This window comes from Dendrobates tinctorius, unplaced genomic scaffold, assembly GCF_039654945.1.
Source record: "Dendrobates tinctorius isolate UK_male_01 unplaced genomic scaffold, ASM3965494v1 ptg000027l, whole genome shotgun sequence".
Taxonomy (NCBI): Eukaryota; Metazoa; Chordata; class Amphibia; order Anura; family Dendrobatidae; genus Dendrobates; species Dendrobates tinctorius.
Window position 1 is genome coordinate 4,324,216 of NW_027361695.1, and position 19,950 is coordinate 4,344,165.

General features: G+C 42.0%; 1 protein-coding gene across 10 annotated transcripts in view; it reads left to right on the forward strand.

Annotated features, from left to right (window-relative positions):
• Positions 1–19,950, forward strand: part of FOXP1 (forkhead box P1) — a 794,287-nt gene that overhangs the window by 267,916 nt on the left and 506,421 nt on the right. For all 10 annotated transcript variants that reach the window (XM_073569710.1, XM_073569708.1, XM_073569704.1 and 7 more), the window contains one exon: positions 16,573–16,663. The gene's annotated coding sequence lies outside the window, so the exon portion shown is untranslated. The remainder of the gene's footprint in view (positions 1–16,572; positions 16,664–19,950) is intronic.

A 19,950-nucleotide genomic window follows, 5' to 3' on the forward strand; every position in this document is an offset into this window, starting at 1 on the left:
TATTTGGAGACTTGTCTCTGTCCCTGTGTGTTCAGCTCATATTATTTGTACTGACAGAATGTGTATTGTTATAACGTCCCGATCCTTATTAATGAAGCATGCCACAAGAAAAGACCTTAGTGGTAAGTGATTGTCTCAGCAGTCACCTTCAATTGGTCTTGTCTTCTAGTGGACTTTTGGGACTGTCTGGCAGCCAATGTTCAATTCTTCTGCAGCGCCATCGGAGGGAAACATATGTATTACACAATACCCAATTAAGACAATGCTCTGACCGGTCCTCCCGGGAGAGAGAAAGAGAGGGAAATATAATCTTGGAGCTGCTTTCTGCTCCATCTAATTTATAGAGGTCTCAAAATAATAGACTTCTAACAATGGTCAGTATGGAGGCGGATGTTCAATCTAAAGGCTGCCTTACACATTACATAAAAGTTGTCCAAACCTACCAATATTGACCAAATCAGGCAACCATATAATGTATATGAGGGCCTCTTGATTGTCCACCAAAAGGTGATGGGAGACATTTTACATGGGTGGAATACAATCACCCAATCGTTTTGTATTGCAGTGAGATTAGCTACTTTAGCAGTAATCCACTCGTATACTGGCCCAAGCTGATCATTCCTGTGTATGGGGAAGTCGGGAGAGATACTTGACCTGTCAGCCAAAAGAATAGTTCGATGGTCAGATGTCTAATGTGTATGTACAACTTTATACCACTCTCTCGGCAGGGCTGAGCATGCATATGAGTAGGAGCTCTAGAGAGATATCTGTTGGCTAAGCATTTGGCCAACAGCTATCCAGAGTGTATGGCCAACTGAACCTTGCACTTTCCTATCTCAATATATGGAAATAGCCCCATGTAGTGTAGTGATATGAGTGCTATGACCAGTGGTATAACTTAAAGCTTGTGGATACTAGTGTAAAGTCTCCACCAGAGCTCCCAACAGTCACTGGTCTTTAATAATATTTATTGGTCTTGGATTTATAACTGGCTCAGTGATTGTACTCAAAGAGTGGTGATAAATGGTTGTACATCCAACTGGAAGAGTGTTTCAAGTTGGGTGCTACAATGCTCTGTTATGGACCCTGTTTTGTTCAACAGTTTTATAAATGATCTATATAAGGGAACTGAAGGTAAACTGATCATATTTGCAGACGATGCAAAGCTAGGAGAGATGGCTAACACTAGAGAAGACAGAGAAAGGATTTCAGAAGGATCTAGGTAACCTTGAACAATGGGCAGCGACTAATAGAATGGTATTTAGCATGGAGAATTCCAAGATTCTACATCTGGGCAAGAAAAACAAAAATTACATCTACAGAATAGGAGGAATAGAACCAACAGCCAACAGCACATGTGAAAAAAGACTTGGGTATACTAATAGATCACAGACTGCACATGAGTCAACAAGGTGATGCAGCAGCAAAAAATGCAAGTACTGTTCTAGGATGTATTAAGAGAAGCATAGATTCTAGCTCACGTGAGGTAATTATTCACCTCTACTCCTCTTTGGTCACGTCGCATATGGAATACCGTGTCCAGTTCTGAGCACTATGTTTTAAAAATAGACATTGAAAAACTGTAGCAAGTTCAGAGGAGAGCAACCGGGATGGTGAGCAGACTGCAAAGTATGTCCTTCGAGGAACGGTTAAAGGATCTGAGAATGTTTAGCCTGCATAAAAGAAGGTTAACAGGAGACTTAATAGCTTTCTACAAATATCTGAACAGATGTCACAATGTAGAGTTAGTCTTGGCCATGTGAGGTGCAACGTCCCCCATGTGTGTCTAAGTAAGTCTCAGCATCTGAAGATCTGGACTGAAGAGATCGGTCCTATAAAGAATCCAGCAATATTGTGGCGTGCTCCACCATTTTGCATTGTTGGATTTGTGCAAATCGAATCCCGTAAAATATCAAATTCTCGTGAATCTGAAATGTTTTGGCAAAATTTGAAACAAATTTGATTTGTGATTTGATTGGCTCATCTCTGCTTATAATGCAATGCTTAGTCTTGTGCAATGGCATCGCTGCCAGCCCTGCAGCGAGACCCACGGCAGCGGCAGCTGGAGTGGTTGCTATGGCGCTGGATCACAAGGGCAAATAAACTGTGTAACAGATTACATGCCCCACTGTTCGTGACATCTTGCTTACGTCAGGTGGAACGGTTCTACAAAATACACAAGCAAAAAATTCCCAAATTCTGTATCCGCCCGGTATTAAAACCCTGACGTAACATTGAATGTAAGCCACTTTCATGTGGGTAAAAAAAAAAACAGCTCTCAAAACAATTGTCTCAGAAATTGATCATTTCCAGCAGACATGGAGTAAGCCTCTAGCGAGCAGGCTGTGGAGGTTCTTTGGGGGAATTTATCGTGGAGTGTTGGACCTGTGGACTTTCTTTTCCCGGCGTTTGCACTGACATGTTTAAAGTCCCCGCTGTCTCCCAGGGTCTGGTATCTATCATGAACTCAGCTCGGAGCAGAATCGAAGACATTGTTAGTGTTAGGCGGAACCATATATTATGGATTTCCAAACAATAACTGGTGTAAGCCGTCGTGTTTATTTAGCTACTCGTAGGAGGAAGTGAGGTTCTTGAAGAAAAATAATCTCGTATAATATTTGGGAACAAAAAACTCAAATTACCAGTACAGGTATTCGGTAGTCATTGATTGAAATATCTTTGGGGTTTAAGTAGCATAAATTGTATTATTGATACAACTAGTATTTTGTGTATAATCCTCAGCGATCAGGGAGCTTGTTATGTAAAATATCCCTGCAGCACCCCCGTAGGAGAAATGAAGAATTACGTTGTGCTTCTTAAAATCAATGCATTGCGGCTTTAAGTCTCCTCACCTCGACATGCTTAGCATGTCATTCTCCGCAAGGAGAAATGATACTTCTTGGATATCTGTCTAGGTAATGCATGGACATGTTGAGTCCTCCAAGGAGAGAGATGCTCTTAGCAATGGTTAGATTATAAAAGACAAACCCCACTATTAGCTCAAAAACTCATAAAGGGGATTTCCAAATTGTTTCTAAACCAAATAATATTTTAGGATTATTAAGAGGAATCTGTAGTTTCAAACTTTAAGGAGGTTATGTCAATAAACCAATAAAGCTAATCACGCTCTGGATGCCTAGAGCAGAAATGTGTGGCCACGTTGAATTTTCGTGGGCTAGACCAGTGGTGATCTAATGATCAGAAGGGGGTGGTGGGTGTTTTTAGAGAAAGGGTTGTCTTGAAGAGACAACCACTTTAAAGGGGTTAAAAAAGTTTTTTAGAAAAGTTAGTATTGTTTCAGTAGAGTTTGCAGCAATGTGTCTATGTCGGTGTAACACTGGTGGGTGTGGACCCACTGCGCCACTGGCCGGGTTTATCCTGGAGAGGCATAACTGCGTGATTAACTGGTATTCACTAGAGCTTCTGATGTGAAGATAGGCTTGGCTGCTGATAATCACCAGGTGCCTCTTCGACGCAGTCCCCAGGTCTGCAGCTGCTGAGCGAAGGGTCAGACACACAAGTACAAGGTACAGGAGGATGAAGGCAAAGACATGGTCAGACAATCCAGGTTAGGGCAGGTAGCATGGGTTCAATATATGTAGCCAAGGTCAGGGCAGGCAGCACGTGTTCATTGTACATAGCCGAGGTCAGGAGTGGAGAGATCGGGGTAAACGAGTTGGCCGGGTCAATAACAGGAGAGACAGAGCGAACATGCAAAAAAAGGAACTAGGGACAACCGACTAGGTACCTACGTTCAGGCAAGGAGTTCTGGAAGGAGCTGCCTAAACCTACTGCTGCCTGGGCATAGTCTGGGGAAGTTAAACCTTGTAGGACACAGAAGGGTTAAGTTCCTGCAGCATCTGGCTGCCCCTCCCTATAGCCATGTCAGGGATATGCAGCAAAGCTGGAAGAGCTGCATAAAGACTAATGCAAGGAATATAGCGACAAATGCAGTGAGTAGCACAGCGCTGGGAACTCGTGCCCTTTACCGCTGTAACAGTCGGCCTCTAGCATCTCCTTTCCCTTCCCTCTGCATAGAATCTTATCAGCACCAACTGAAAATCCATATTTACTGGAGACATTTTACCTATGTGATCAAATTATGAGGGGAAAGAAGCAGATTTCTCTAATGAGATAAAGTATATAATTGGCTATTTTCACGTGTATTATTGATTTATGAAATAAAAATGTTTAAGTTATGCAGCTCAAACTCTGTACAAATGAGCAGATATGGTGCAGCACGGACAGAGGGTGTTGGTACAGTGCTACTTTGCATGAGGCACCTAGTGGCAGAGAGGTACAGTATAGTAGAGGTAGATATATCAGGAGGCACTTTGTGAACTCATAGGGGGCAAAAGTGCACACATTAACGCCGAACCATTTAAAAAAGAACACGACTGAGGGTTTGTTGCGCTTACCTGGTGGTGTCGGGTGAAGGCACAACACCTGTTTAAGTATGAATATCCGCTGCTGCTGCCCCTTGGCTGGAGGAGTTGTCTGTCGGATGTGTATGTACTGTACCAGAATGGATAAAATCACGTTACAGCACACTAATCTGCTACCAAGTGCCTCCTGTCATACCTGGCTCTGCTATAGCACACTGATCTGCTACCAAGTACATCCTGACATTCCTAGCTCTGCTATAGCACACTGATCTGCTACCAAGTACTGTACATCCTGACATTCCTAGCTCTGCAATAGCACACTGATCTGCTACCAAGTACATCCTGACATTCCTAGCTCTGCTATAGCACACTGATCTGCTACCAAGTACATCCTAACATGCCTAGCTCTGCTATAGCACGCTGATCTGCTACCAAGTACATCCTGAAAAACTGACCTCTACTATAGGACACTGATCTGCTACCAAGTACATATTGACATTCTTAGCTCTGCTATAGCGCACTGATCTGCTGCCAAGTGCCTCCTGAAAAACCGACCTCTACTATAGGACACTGATCTGCTACCAAATACATCCTGACATTCTTAGCTCTGCTTTAGTACATTGATCTGCTACCAAGTATATCCTGACATACCTAGCTCTGCTATAGCGCACTGATCTGCTACCAAGTGCCTCCCGTCATACCTATCTCTGCTATAGCACACTGATCTGCTTCCAAGTACATCCTGACTTTCCTAGCTCTGCTTTAGCACACTGATCTGCTACCAAGTCCCTCCTATTGCAAAAAAAGGGGGGAGACAAAAGCGCAATAGGGTCTTATCCACGTTGCAAAGGACAGTATATCTTGAAATATGCTCACCTGGTTAGGATGAGATAAGAGCGTGTAGGTAGCGGCTGCTGCAGATCCACAGGTCTTCAGTGACCAGAAGAAATGATAGATCCAAGGGAGGTTCGTAGCTATATTCCGCGCTGCCGCTTTAGACAAATTCCAGGAGAGTGCTGTATGATTGCAGTGGTTTTATTCTACGCGTTTCAGGGGTTTCATGCCCCCTTCATCAGGAAATACCACAAGATACATACAGGTATCACAGACATAAATAGGTTTGAAAGGACGCTGGATTTCAAAAAAATGAGCGCCAACAAGTCAGATGATGCAGTGTCAAAGTTCAATGACACCACATGGTTAACAGTCCACCTGCGTAGGCCTCAAAACAAATGCCATTTCCCTCCTCACTAGTTTCACTTTCCATAGATCACTGTTCAGCGTGTGTCTGGGGGAGGAGCAGCTGGGTGGTCTGCTCTCTGCAGTGAGGCTGCTAGAGGGGGAGGATTTGTTATTATGTGATGAGGGCTTCTTCATGCGGACAGAGAGGGCCTGTAGCTATGGAGGTTGGGGTTGTTGCTATAGAGGGCATGTTTGGAGTAGAGTAGGAGGTTATGACTAGTTCTCATTTCAATGCCATAACACCCCCCCCCCTTGGACGTTCTGTTTAGAATATCTAGAAAACCGTGCAAACTAGTGACAGAAAGTAAATTACTTATTGTCATAATTCTGCAGCCCAGATATGTACTGAGATTATGTGAAAAGCCCGGACAACCCCTTTAACAGAGCTGAGTATATGAGGGGGTACTTGGTGACAAATAATTAGGGCCCAGCTGGGCAGCAGCATCATGGACGCTAACTTCCTGAATACTCAGGTGGCATACCACCATCTGGGCTGGCCTATAAAGCCTTGGAGCCTGATATCCGAGTTGTGTGCAGATTTTCTAAAGTAACCCGAAGGTTGGGAACTGAGGGAGATGACCCCAGCACAGTGAGGGCAATGAGGCTAATGCTGGAGCAGGGGCCTAATATTCAGAAATTCAGGTCTGAAAGGTGCCCTGAACTTCAGCTGCAACTGCTGGTTGTGGCAGATCTTCCTCCAGTTTGTGTCTTACACATAATATACTTCAGATCTGATAGGTGCCCGATCTTTAGCCAATACATCATGTCAAGGGGGTATAACGATAATGGAGCAGAGGTTGCCGTAGAAACTGGGGACCCAAAAAGTTCCTTTGTCTCATATCAAAAGACCGATACTGCTAAAAATCCAGGATAATTGGAGGCATTGTTGGACATTTTGCGTATTGTCCCTGATCCCAAGATGTCTTCTTCTGTATTATTGGAACACTTGACGCAAGGTTGACATTGAATATCATGGTACCTTTTAGACCTGAACTATGTAAGAAAGTTATATAACTAATTAAGTTTCTTTTTAGCTGGGAAACACTTTTAATCTTTTTTTTTTTTTTTATTTTATTTTACACTTAGTAATTGTGCACGAGGTGCAATACCATAAATAACCAGCAGACAGGAGTGGCGCCGTTATTATAAGAGAAACCTTCCATCCCTGTAATATATACATATCTCGCTCCACGTAATATGTAATTGAAACAATACCGTTGCTTATATTTGCCATTTGGGTGCACTCCGGCGGTTTATAGCGAATCACTAACATGTCACCTTGTAACCATGTCTTCTCGTTACATGAAAGTTTCAGGAATGAGGGGGAAGTTTCTAAATTTGTTCTCCTTCAAGAAGCTAATCGCATTCCTAATGGATTTAATATTTACACCAGACTTGGCTTTCTATAAAGGATAAGATCTTAGAGAATAAACTTTGTAAAATAAACGGTGACGATCTGAGCGGGTCGGTGGGTCGTAAAAGCCCCCTGCTTCTCACTCGGCACCTCGCAAACATTTTATATGGAAAGAAAGAGCCGTCTTATAAATAGACACTTTCTTCATTGCTGATGACATTTGATCGCCCCTAATGATAGCAAAACCTTTGCGGAATCTAAACTTTTTTTTTTCCTTTTGTGGAAGCGCTTTTTTTTTTTTCCCGCTAAGCGCACACTTCAAATAACACGAGACTTCCAAGCAGTATTGCATTTCTGCCCCTCTTGTAGACGGACGCAGGGGCCGTTATTTTGATGACTGACTGTAGATATTAGATAATTTCTTATCGCTTTAGTTTTGCCAGTGATTAAGCGTTGACTGTCAGAACTATTCGCGTTAATTTGGTTTCGTCTTCATTTGTGCTGGCTGTGCGGGACGGTGGAGCCTCTATTGCGTCTTTTTTTATTATCTGAATTGTATTTTAGCAACTTAACGGATTTTTGTCACTACATACAAGATGGATTATAAATGGGATGATTGATGGAGGTCAGCTGGTGCAACCTTTAGCGAGCCCTTGTGAATGGAGTTGTAGATGAAATGCATGATGACCACTGCTCCTTTTACTTGTATCCATCTACAGTAGTGGTTGTGTCCATGGATGGCCACCATTCCTGCAGAAAAAGTGTATAGAGCAATGATCAAGCAGGTGCACTATTTTTATTACTCAATGGCCTTCAGCTCAATCTCGAACCATGGCCACTTAATTGATGAACGATCTTGTGTAAGCCTAGATAGGTCCACCTCCGCCATTTTCTTGATTGTATCGATCCACCGGGTTCCTGGTCTTTCTCTTCACCTTGTTCCTTCTGTTCTTCTGACCATGACGTCCTTCTCCAGTGATTGCTCTCTTCGTAAGATGTACCCAGAGTAGACAAGCCGTAGCTTGGTGATCCTTGCTTCAAGAGTCATGTCTGGCTTGATTTGTTCCAAAATTGGTTTGTTTTTCTTGCCATCCATGTTATTGATAACATCCTTCATTTTGTAGGCATCGATTCTCCTTCTGTCTTGTTTCTTTATTGTCCAGGTTTATGATCCGCATGTTACTGCAGAAAAGGCCTGACTATGATGAGCTGGGTTTTCATCACCAAAGGCTCCTTGATTTGAAGACCTTGTCTGGTGACTTCACTATTGATTTGTCCATAGGTTTTCTCCTATTGACTTCTGACATAGATGCATTACGACTCCTATTTATGCAGCGGACGCTTCACCTCATTCTCGGGGTTGGTGGGGGTCTGATTATGCATTGAGTTATTGAGTTTGTCAGTAAGATAACCCTCTTACTTGCACAATGGAGTAGATGGAAGGCTCCATAGCAAAGACCAAAATGAACCCCCATTATGATGCCAGATTTTTCCCCCCTCTATCCTCTTGCCTTGACCACTTGGCGAATTTCCCCGTCACTATATTTGCTAACCATTCAATCCCTCTTGAGAGAAGAGTGTTCTCGCCTCCCAGTAGAAAATGGTGCGAGGCCCAGGGTCTGTTCCTATGGCATCTATGCAATTCTAAAATCAGCATCTAATAAATGTGCATCCTTTCAAGACAAGTTTACAAGCACACAGTACTGTGCAAAAGTTTTAGGCAGGTGTGTAAAAAATGCTGCAAAGTAAGAAGCGTTAAAAAATAGAAGTGTTAATAATTTATTTTTTTATCAATTAACAAAATGCAAAGTGAATGAACAAAAGATAAATCTAAATCCCCTCAATAACTGGTGGCCGCCCTTCACCTTGATCATTTCTTTTTGTCATGTCCCACGACTTGGGAATTGTACAGTGTTGTTTTGTATTGTTGCTGTTACACTGCTATTATATCAGTTTGCCTTTTAGAAGTTTGTCCTGTCTCTCTCCCTGTAGTCCTGTAGTCCCTCCCTTCTTCGCCAGTTAGTGTTTGTCAGCCATCTTTCATGGTCCATCTCTGTACATCCCCGGTTCAGAATTGTCTTTTTACCTACTGCAGTTGTTGCAGCTGCGGCTGTTACTATTGTACATATTTACGAGAATTCAGCCAGAGAAAAAACATCTTTTGGAACCTTCATCCGTGCCTCTGCAGTCAAGTCAAGCTATCTGATGAAGTTTCTTGGTGTGAGTAATGGTTCAATACAGACATCCATAGAAATGCTGTCTCAAGAGCCCTACACTTGCAGCCTAGTTATGGATCCAGAATACTTCTATTCACACTTGTGCACAGTTTTTGAAGGACTTCGGCAAGGAGGGTGTTCCAAACATCTTGGAGAATTAACCACAGACATTCTACAAATTTTTATGTCTCCATGTAATTCCAGAGACTGGATGATAATATCACCACTTCCAGGGCTTCTAATTCTTCTTCACGCTGAAGATCATTCTTAATGAAATTGGCTGGATGTTGGGGGTCATAGAGTTGGAAGGGACCTCCAGAGTCCTCATGTCCAACCTCCTGCTCAATGCAGGATTCACTAAACCATCTCAGACTGGTATCTGTCCAGCCTCTGCTTGAAGACTTCCATTGAAGGAGAACTCACCACCTCCCCCGTGGCAGCCTGTTCCACTCATTGATCACCCTCACTGTCAAAATATATTTTCTAATATCTAATCTGTATTTTATCCCTTTAATTTTCATTCCATTGCTTGTTGTGCTTCCATGTGCAAATGAGAATAATGATGATCCCTCCACACTGTGACAGCCCTTCAGATATTTGTAGACAGCTATTAAGTCTTCTCTTAGTCTTCTTTTTTGCAAGACAAACATTCCCAGATCCTTTTATCATTCTTCGTAGGACATACTTTGCAATCCGCTCACCATCCTGTTCGCTCTTCTCTGAACTTCCTCCAGTTTTCTTTTTTATAAGGTGGTGCCCAGAGCTGGACACCATATACCAGATGAGGTCTGACCAAGGAGGAGTAGAGCGGGTAATTGCTTCATGGGAGCTAGACTCTATGCTTCTATAATAAGTTGCACTCTTGCTGCAGAATAAATTTGGATCCAATCAGACGCCTGTCTGATGGCATTTTGACAGTAGTAAGACGGCTTTTCCTATTTTCGGTGCCAATTTTTGTATAGTGCCCTACTTTCCCTAACCCACCAGTGACTCCACAGCGTTGTCACTTTATGGCCAATCTGGAGGATATATTACTTTGGACATCTGCAAATGATTTTAGGCTTTATCAGTTGCTGCTTTTGCAGGAATTCCTTAATTAAAATTATTAACGAAATGATCTGTCCGGGTTCCCTATTTGTTATCGTTACCTGTCCCAGTGATTTAATGTCTCCTCGGCTCCACTTTCCCTTTAATACGCCCTCAATCGGCTCGATCATGCAGGCGCCACACCTAACACCCATCTTTGCTTATTTCTTTTATCCTGTTTGCAGATGTCAGAAAGACTTACATTTTATGTCCAAATATCCCGTGCTGATGGATAAACGATTGCATGTGTAGAAAGCAAAACACATACAAATGAACATATTTATACAAATTCCAAAATTTGGCTGGAGAGTCCCACTTGGCTGGTTTCAAGACAGCTGAACAGATTTACAAGGAAAATATATGTTGGCATTGGAAACAGCGTTCTTTGTCAGAAGGGGATCTGCAAATACTCCTATGTAGAATCCGCATAGGGCCTTATTCATAAGCCCTGGAATGCTCGGCGAACACTTCCCAGCCTTTTCCTGTACCACTTTTTGAATCCGTTCTCTCACAAGCCAAAGAAGTCCGGGGCATGAGCCTGACCACATCACAAGTACTGGCATTCACACTTTAACATGTTTTACTCTGACTGGACTATTTCTTGGAAAAAAAAATAATTATATAAATATTTTTTTTTACTTTTTTATATAGTATGTAAATCATAATAAATATAAATTAATAAATATAAAATAATAAAACAATATAAATAATAACAATAAAATAAATGTAACAACTATAAAATGTAAGTACGATACTAAATCTAAAAATGTATGCAGATAATATAAATTATAAATAAATGATAAATATAATAAAATATAAATAGGGTAGCACGGTGGCTCAGTGGTTGGCACTGGGGTTCTGGGTTCCAATCCCACCAAGAACAACATCTGCGATGAGTTTGTATGTTCTCCCAGTCCCCGTGTTCCTGTGGTTTTCCTCTAGGTTCTCCGATTTCCTCCCACATTCCAAAGACATACTGATAGGGAATCTAGATTGTGAGCCCCAATGGGGACAGTGATGATGTCTGTAAAGTGCAACCGATACCAGCGCTACCTGACAGATTTATTGACATAGTTGGGATTCACCAACAGTTCAATCGTTTTCATAAGAAAAATAGCGCTGTTGATGCGAGTTCCTTCTTTTTTTTTTTTTTTTTACGTGTAACCTCAATATTCCATTAAAATCTAGAGAAGATATTTTAAAAAACTCCTGTAAAGCTGGAGATGTTTTATCTTGCGTTTCATTAGCTTTTAAAACTATTTAGCACTGCAGCTAATATTGCTCCATCCAAGTCCTACAGATGCTGAATTAAAGAAAAATACATTTTTTTGGACATTGATTTTCCGAAGAGCTACATAAGTCACAACGACTGCAGTGTTTTTGGTGCATTTTTTTTATTTCTTATAATTGATGGCACACATCCTTGGAGTTCGTTTGATAAAGTAATCACTTCACACGAAAATGCAGAAGAAGCTTCACATTTTACTTTCCCATTTTGTTTTTTTCCTAAGAAAATGAAGAAATAATTAAAAAAAAATTGTCGAATGTTAGTTTAAAATCTCGTCCTATACCATGTATACCGTGAGGATCAGCCTCTCTAGTCTTTTCTACCGGTTGGTTGTATTTTTGCTGCTTCTTATGTTTGACCCACCACTCAGATCCATGTAATAATAATAATCTTTATTTTTATATAGCGCTAACATATTTCGCTTTACAGTTTGCACACATTATCATCACTGTCCCCAATGGGGCTCACAATCTAAATTCCCTATCAGTATGTCTTTGGAATGTGGGAGGAAACCGTAGTACCCTGCGGAAACCCACGCAAACACGGGGAGAACATACAAACTTCTTGCAGTTGTTGTCCTTGGTGGGATTCGAACCCAGGACTCCAGCGCTGCAAGGCTGCAGTGCTATCCACTGAGCCACCGTGCTGCCCCTATGTGCCCCATGTGAGCGTTTCCCGGGGCTGCTGCCTGTCATCACAGCAGCGCTTAATTAACATACTCAACACTTTATGACCTGAAGTATGAAATACCTGTGATTTTGATTGTAGTTTCAGAAGGGTCACTTGCCTTTGGACACTTCGCAATAGGAGGTCGAAGAAGCAGAAGTTGGCTGATCGGAACGGTTCACTTGTAGCCAAACTCTTAACAAAAAATCTCTTAAAAAGGAACGAGCCCAAACTGCTTCTTTTTCTGACTTTGGATGTTAAAATGTTCAGTATGAAACATATATAATTTTCAGAAAAAAAAATTTCTTCTCTAATTTCTGATATATTTGTGTGTGTGTGTGTATATATATATATATATATATATATATATATATATATATATATATATATATTCTCTAAGGGAGAATGTTTTTCCTTGGGGAGAGTGCCAAGCCGGTGTGAGGAGACTTTTAGGACATGCAACGCTCCTCCGGGAAGTGCTGTGCCCTGAGCCATGGCAGGCAGCCAAAGAAGCACAAAATTGTCATTTAAAATGAAGGATACTAAGAAACTAAAATTGATACAAAGGGACTTAAAGGGGAAAATTAAGAATGCCCATGAGGCTTTCCGAATTAAATGACAAAATAAACTGTCACACAACAATTCCAAGGAGGTGTGGTCGAGCATGAAGCAGTTAACTGGGTTTAAGGCTAGGCCAGAGCATGGGGAAGTGGATTTGCCCATGGCTAATGAAATGAACGAGTTCTTCAACAGATTTACCAACACATGTGCTGCGTCATCAGGAATGAGGGATAGAGCTGAGGAACGATCGTCAGCATTGACTTTGGGTGATGAACTGTCTGCTTTCACTGTCTCCACAAGTGATGTGAGGAAACAGTTTCGTAAACTCGCCATTGGCAAAGCAGCTGGCCTGATGGCCTCAGTCCACGTGTCCTAAAAGTGTGTGCAAACCACCTGTTTAATGTCTTTTAGCTCCTGTTTAACAGGAGCCCACAATCTCTGAGAATGCCAGTGCTGTGGAAGACCACCTGCCTGGTACCGGTTCCCAAGATCACCTTTCCAACTTCCCTACACGACTATTGTCCAGTGGCCTTAACATCGCATGAAGTCGTTGGAGAGAATAGTACTTGCCTACTTGCGCCCGAGGGTGAGGGCCTACACTGACCCCAAGAAGTTTGCGTACCAGCAGAGATTGGGGGTGGTTGATGCTGTAGTGTCTCTGCTACATACAATACATTCATTCTTGGACAATGATGGAATGATGGAACTGCAGTGCGCGCCATGTTCTTTGACTTCTCTAGTGCTTTCAATACCTTACAGCCACTCTTATTACAAAATAAGTTGACTGATATGGCAGTGGATGAGGGGATGGTGAACTGGATAAGCGACGGACAGGCCGCAGTTTGTAAGGATGGGGGAGGTGGTATCTGGCAGTGTGGGAGCCCCTAAGTGTACAGTGCTGTCACCCTTCCTCTTCACATTGTATACAGCTGACTTTCAGTATAAATCCGATTTCTGTCACCTCCAAAAATTCTCAGATGACTCAGTGATTGTAGGGGGCATTGTGGGGGACCGGGGGGAGGAGGAATGTAGAAGGGTGGTTTCTGACTTTGTGGATTGGTGCCAGACTAACTGTCTAGAACTAAATGTAAAGAAAACCAAGGAGATGGTGGTGAGTTATAGAAGGAAAAAATATGACTACTTAGCGATCACTATTGCTGGCCAGGAGGTGGAAATGGTTGAGACCTACAAATATTTGGGGGTTCACCTTGACAGCAAACTTGATTGGAGGTGTCATACAGAGAAGGTTCAAAAGAAGGGAATGCGCAGACTGTACTTTCTGCGGAAGCTCAGGTCGTTCAATGTGTGCAGTAAAATGCTGGAAATGTTCTACCAGTCCGTTGTAGCGAGCGCCATCTTTTTTGCTATCATCTGCTGGGGCAGTAGTGTGCGAGTAGCTGACGCTAATAAGCTCAACAAACTTATCAAGAAGGCAAGCGCGGCTGTTTTTCCTCCATCTTGACTCTTTTGAGGAGGTAGTGGAAGATTTAATTCAGAAGAAGTGCAGGGAATAATGAACAATAATACACACCCACTATACGGGCTGTTCTTAAATCAGAAGATCACATTCAGCAGCCGTCTAATCCTACTAAGGTGCAAGAAGGAAAAATTCAGGAAATCGTTTGTGCCTACTGCAATGGGGATGTATAACAATTCACTAAGTGAAATATGGCTATGACCTAGGGCCGGCGCACTAATGTAAAGGATCAGAGACTTGTGTACCTTTTTGTTTTTTACGTATTGTGATTAGTCATGCGCAGGATCTGTGTCTAGTAATTACTCTATGTAATGCTGTTCGTAATGTTTTGTTTGTAATGCTGTTGTGTAACGCTGCTGTGATACACTTTATTGATCCCGAGGGAAATTCTGGTATCGTATCATAAGTGCCAGCTATGCCAGTAGTGTTGTATCTAGCCATGGTAGTGGAACTTTACTGCATTAAAACTTGCTGGAGAGAATGTTATGTGCTGAACTGGGAACGTGGATTGGTCAGGGGGAGCAACATGGACCAAAGGCGATGAAGCAGCAGGACAAGACATGCCAAATGGCAAGTGGGTCAGTGAGGACAACAGGGAATGCAGATTGGCAGGTAGATAAGCAGAGCAGTAAACATCAGACAACACAGAGTCAGGAGTGTGGATTTCTATTTTATTCAGTTTTATAGCTCCAATAATTCTACAGATATTTTTTTGAAATCATAATCACTGTTACATCCTAAATTCCCTATAAGTATCAGAGTTTCCCAAGCCAGAATATTTGGACGAAACCCACTGAATTACTGGGAAAACAAACAAACAGTGCTAACCACTGAGCCACCATTGATATAAACACGATCTATTGTTATATATTTGATCGTGAACAGGCAGGAGACAAATGATTGACAGCAGAGTTGTATACTATCAGCAGACAGATGGTTAACGGCAGGGAGCAGTGATGAACAGGCAAACAGGCTACTTGATTTCAGAGAAGAATACTCACTGTTGCAACTGCATTATAATGTGAGCAACACTAGTATTAGTGGAATAGAGTTTCTTATACTTCCAGCAGACAGATGGTTAACAGTAATAAGTTAAAAATTGTATTTTGAGATGATTCATCTTCCGATGTGTGATATGAGGCCACGGGGAAGGGGGCACATGTTTTTTCCAGTGTCTGTACGGACTTCAGGACTTTTTACCTATTTACAGTTTCTTTTAAGCAGTAGAAAAAAAATAATTAGGTAAATCTCTGGATTATTTCTTTCTTTTATTTCTCCTGATTAATGTAGCCGGGCGGTGGCGGACGATGTTCTGCGCAGACATGTAAACCCCAGAGTTTGTGTAGTAAAAATCCCAAGTGAAAAAGTGATGAATCCCAATTACCAGCAGCTCGCTACAGAAGCGTCGCGGCCCAGCCCAGATCCCTTTCTTGTCCATATTTTTTATTCTTTTCAGCACTTGCCAAGTGTAATTAAGGTGTTTTAAACACCGCAATATTTGTATGCCCATTGGAAGAATAAACGTGGAGTCAAATCATGTCTGAAGCTGTCAGGTTTTAGTCATCTTTATGGGTTGATACCTGGAAGCTCTTGACCTTTTCACCCTTAAAGAGCGCCACTGTTGTACCATAGGTTGTTCCTGGTACTACAGCTCCATCTCAGTGCAGTAAATGAGCCTTAGCTGCAATACCAGGTACTGCCCACGGGCAGGGGTGGTGCCGTTTTTGGGTCACAGTGATGTCCAGGGTTATATCTTCGTGGTGATACAGAAATGGCGTGCACTCTGTGGCTATGAGGTAGGTGCGAGCTGAACCTGGAACTTAGTCCAGAGAGTTATCCAGTAAAGAGAAAACAGTGGCACTCTGGGAAATTTTGATATGCAATGCAAAAAATTTTTTATTGAAGACACCACAGGGGAATAGTGTGTTGAGGTAACGTTTCGACCCTATGTCGGGTCTTTTCAAACCTCACTTAAAGCTCAAGAGAAAAAAGAGCAAACACGGCAGTATGAATATGCAGGCGGAGCTAAAGTGCCATAAGTGGAAGTCCGGTCAGGCAAGGACCAGGCAGAGGTCCTGAGATGAGCTGGAAGCGTGGGGCACCAAGCTCCGTCTGTGGTGGAGTGTCACTTTGCAGGGTTAGAGCTTCCACATTTTTCAAACTTTGCATTAATGTATCAAGACTGAGCCTTGTGTTTTGTGCTTTGTTCATTATCGTCAGCTCTCCGTATTGCTGGTGTTGGATATTTCTAATGTTCATTGTGGACTGATCCATTTTCTTGCTTCTTTTGTTTGCAGCCTTAATCTTCATAAATTCCTGTAGTTTATGAAATGACAATCCCCCAATATTGAGGCTGCGGCAGGACGATGACATTGACAGGATTCTGAGGTGAGAACTTTGTGACTATGGATTAATAAATAATATTGCTCTATTGGGCCCAGATATTTAAAGGGTAAGTTTACTTTTATGTATAACCCCCCATTACACCAGTCCCTTGAAATACAGTACATCCTATATTATACCACAGAGCTGCACTCACGATCCTGAGTTACATCCTGTATTATACCCCAGAGCTGCACTCTCTATTCTGCTGGTGCAGTCACTGTGTACATACATTACATTACTGATCCTGAGTTACATCCTGTATTATACCCCAGAGCTGCACTCACTATTCTGCTGGTGCAGTCACTGTGTACATACATTACATTACTGCTCCTGAGTTACATCCTGTATTATACCCCAGAGCTGCACTCACTATTCTGCTGGTGCAGTCACTGTGTACATACATTACATTACTGCTCCTGAGTTACATCCTGTATTATACTCCAGAGCTGCACTCACTATTCTGCCGTTATTAGAAGCAGTCAACAGTTGTCAGATACACCACTAACTGAGCTCTTATAACACCTGCATAATTATACATTCAGCTATGGAGTATAATAAAAGATCAGTTCAAGCTAGAGAATATGATCTATATGCAAAGTTATGGTGCTTTTTTATGCAAATTAATTATGAGTCTGGAAATCATTTTTAGAAAATTTGGTGAATTGCAGACTAAACATAGTAAACGCTGCAGCAAACAAAAAACTCGAAAAGAGTTGAAAATGCAGTGAAATAAGACAGAATGAAATATTCCTTACATTGTTTCATTTTTTATTTGTTTTATGTATTGTGTTATTTTTCTTTTGTGTAGAAACGTTTTTTGTTCAATATATTCTAAAAAAAAAATAAATAAAAAGAACTGACAATAAATCTGCGATGGCGGCAGTCCCGTTGGCATATCTATGGGACGGACTGGAGATAGGAGAAACACAGGAACTTGTGTCTTCTCTGGGAAACCTCTCCCTTTTCCTTTGGTTGTTTGAGTGACAGTGTTCATTTCAGACCAAACTTTAATGAGTCATAAGTTAAAAAAAAAAAAAAAAAAAATCATCTGTAAGCATATAGGTTGTAAAAGTAGTTGGTCCCATGTGTATTAAAGGGGTTGCCTAGGATTAGAAAAACTAGGGGTGGTTATCGTTGGTAGTTTGCTCACTGATCCTAAAAATGGGAGTTCCAAAGTCAGTATATTGTTTGTGAGCACGTGCAGCTGCTGCTCCATTCACTGTCAATAACCTAACTACAGTAAATCTTTGGAGGACTCGACATGGCTGTGACAACTCCTCAACATTGAAATTGCAACACCAAGAAGGAAAAGTCATGAAATTCTGGAAATCTTAAATGTGTTACTAATCTGCAAATTTTAAAAAAGTTGAAGCAAAAATTTCAAAACATTTGGATTTAGGCAATCTGGAGTATGAGCCAAAAGCAGAAATCGCCACACTTACGGCCTCGGCTGCTATCAGTGAGGTTATTAGTGGTCATCTGAGGAGGCTTCTGTCGCACTGAATTCTTTGGAGTACCAAATCATCAAAATTCGTTGCTGGCAGCTCCCTGTGTAATCACCGACCAATGACATCCCTGATGTGCTCGATGGGAGACAAGTCCGGAGAAGCTGCTCACAGTTGCATGAGTGACATGCGACCTGGAGTTGGCTTCTGGGACACTTTGAAGAAATGGCCGTCTCATGGGCATGAGTTCTATAACCAAATCAATGTAACGCTGCATATTGTTCCAATTCGATTTGACAGTGAATTACTATTTCAATAATTGGAGACTCTTTAATATTGGTAGACAGTGAAACAACAGAGGAGTCTGGCTATCATGCACTATGCCACCCCACACCATAATTCCGGGAGTAGGACCAGTGTGACGTTCCCTCGTGAAGGTTTCTTCATGGCATTGCCCACGTGGTCCTACTTGATTAGAAGACTGTCGTATAGTCATCTTTTCTATATTGCAAGTGAATTTAGACGTCACATACCAAGCCTAAGGCATCATACCATGTCTAAACAAACCATGAGAAGATGTGTCCATGAAATTGGGTTACGAGCCAGATGTCCAATTACAATTGTCCACTGACCTCACGTCATCGATCTCAAAAGTTATCATTGTGAAGGGCAAGTTGGCAGTGGAGACTGGAACGGTCTGTCCTCTTCAGCGATGAGTCCTACTTTTGTCTTGGATGAAATGATAGGTGGAGATTGGTCTGGAGACCACGTGGGCAATGCCATGAAGCGGCCTTCACTAGGGCATGTAAAAATATCACAGGAACCTTTTTTCAACACGTCAGCATCAGGCCACATATGGCTCGTTCTATTGGAAGATTTCTTTATGACATTGCCTACTTGATCTCCAAACTACACTAATATTGCTTCCAAGACAACAGATAGAGCTCCATTCCAGCCTACATTTCTTTGATTTCCATCTGGAGACCTCATGGGCTATGCCATGAAGAGGTCTTTATATATGGTGTGTGTGTGGGAATGGCAAATGTTTGGTAGTCAGACCTCTCAACTCTTCATTCCAGCTACATTAACAGCTCGGTGTAACATTGATTTGGCTGTAAAGCCTATGATGTGGCCATTTCTCCAAAGTGTCCCAGGAGCCATTTTTCAACCCAACATTGCCGGACTGCTTGTTGCTCATGCTGCTATGAGCACCCTGCATGGCATAAACCTGCTCTTATGGCTGCATCATCACCGGACTTGTCTCCCATTGGTCACATCAGGGACCTCATTAGTCAGTGATCAAACAGGAGCTGCCAGCAGCAGATCTTGATTATTTGCCCAAGTGGCAGAATGTTCTTCAGATGACCGCAGTAAGGGCTCTTGGTTCATACTCAATACTGAATGAATCGAGATATTTTGGAAAAGTTCTTTCCATTTTTCCATTCTTTTCATATCAGAAACAATGTCCATCCATCCTGTAATTTCCATAATTCCATGACATTTCCTTCTTTGCGTTGCAATTTCAGAGTCAGGGAGCGTATTTCTTTGTCACCCTTTTATTTGGGCACTATAACACCACGCTTCTTCTGCCATAACAGCTAATCTTGTTTTACCTTATATTTGTCAATATTGTCACATTAGGAGATTCCTACATAATTTGGGGGAGGCTTTGCGCTACAGAGTAGATGACTTTTTGTCTAGCCGAGCAGTCAGTCGGGCCCAGTTGGATGACAGCAGCTCTAAATAGCAGGGATCGATGTTGCTGCTGTTTTTGTGTAGTTTCCTAATTTAATCGCTTTTCCTGCATCTTGAATTCATGTGAGTAGTGTTCTCTATTGTAACTAA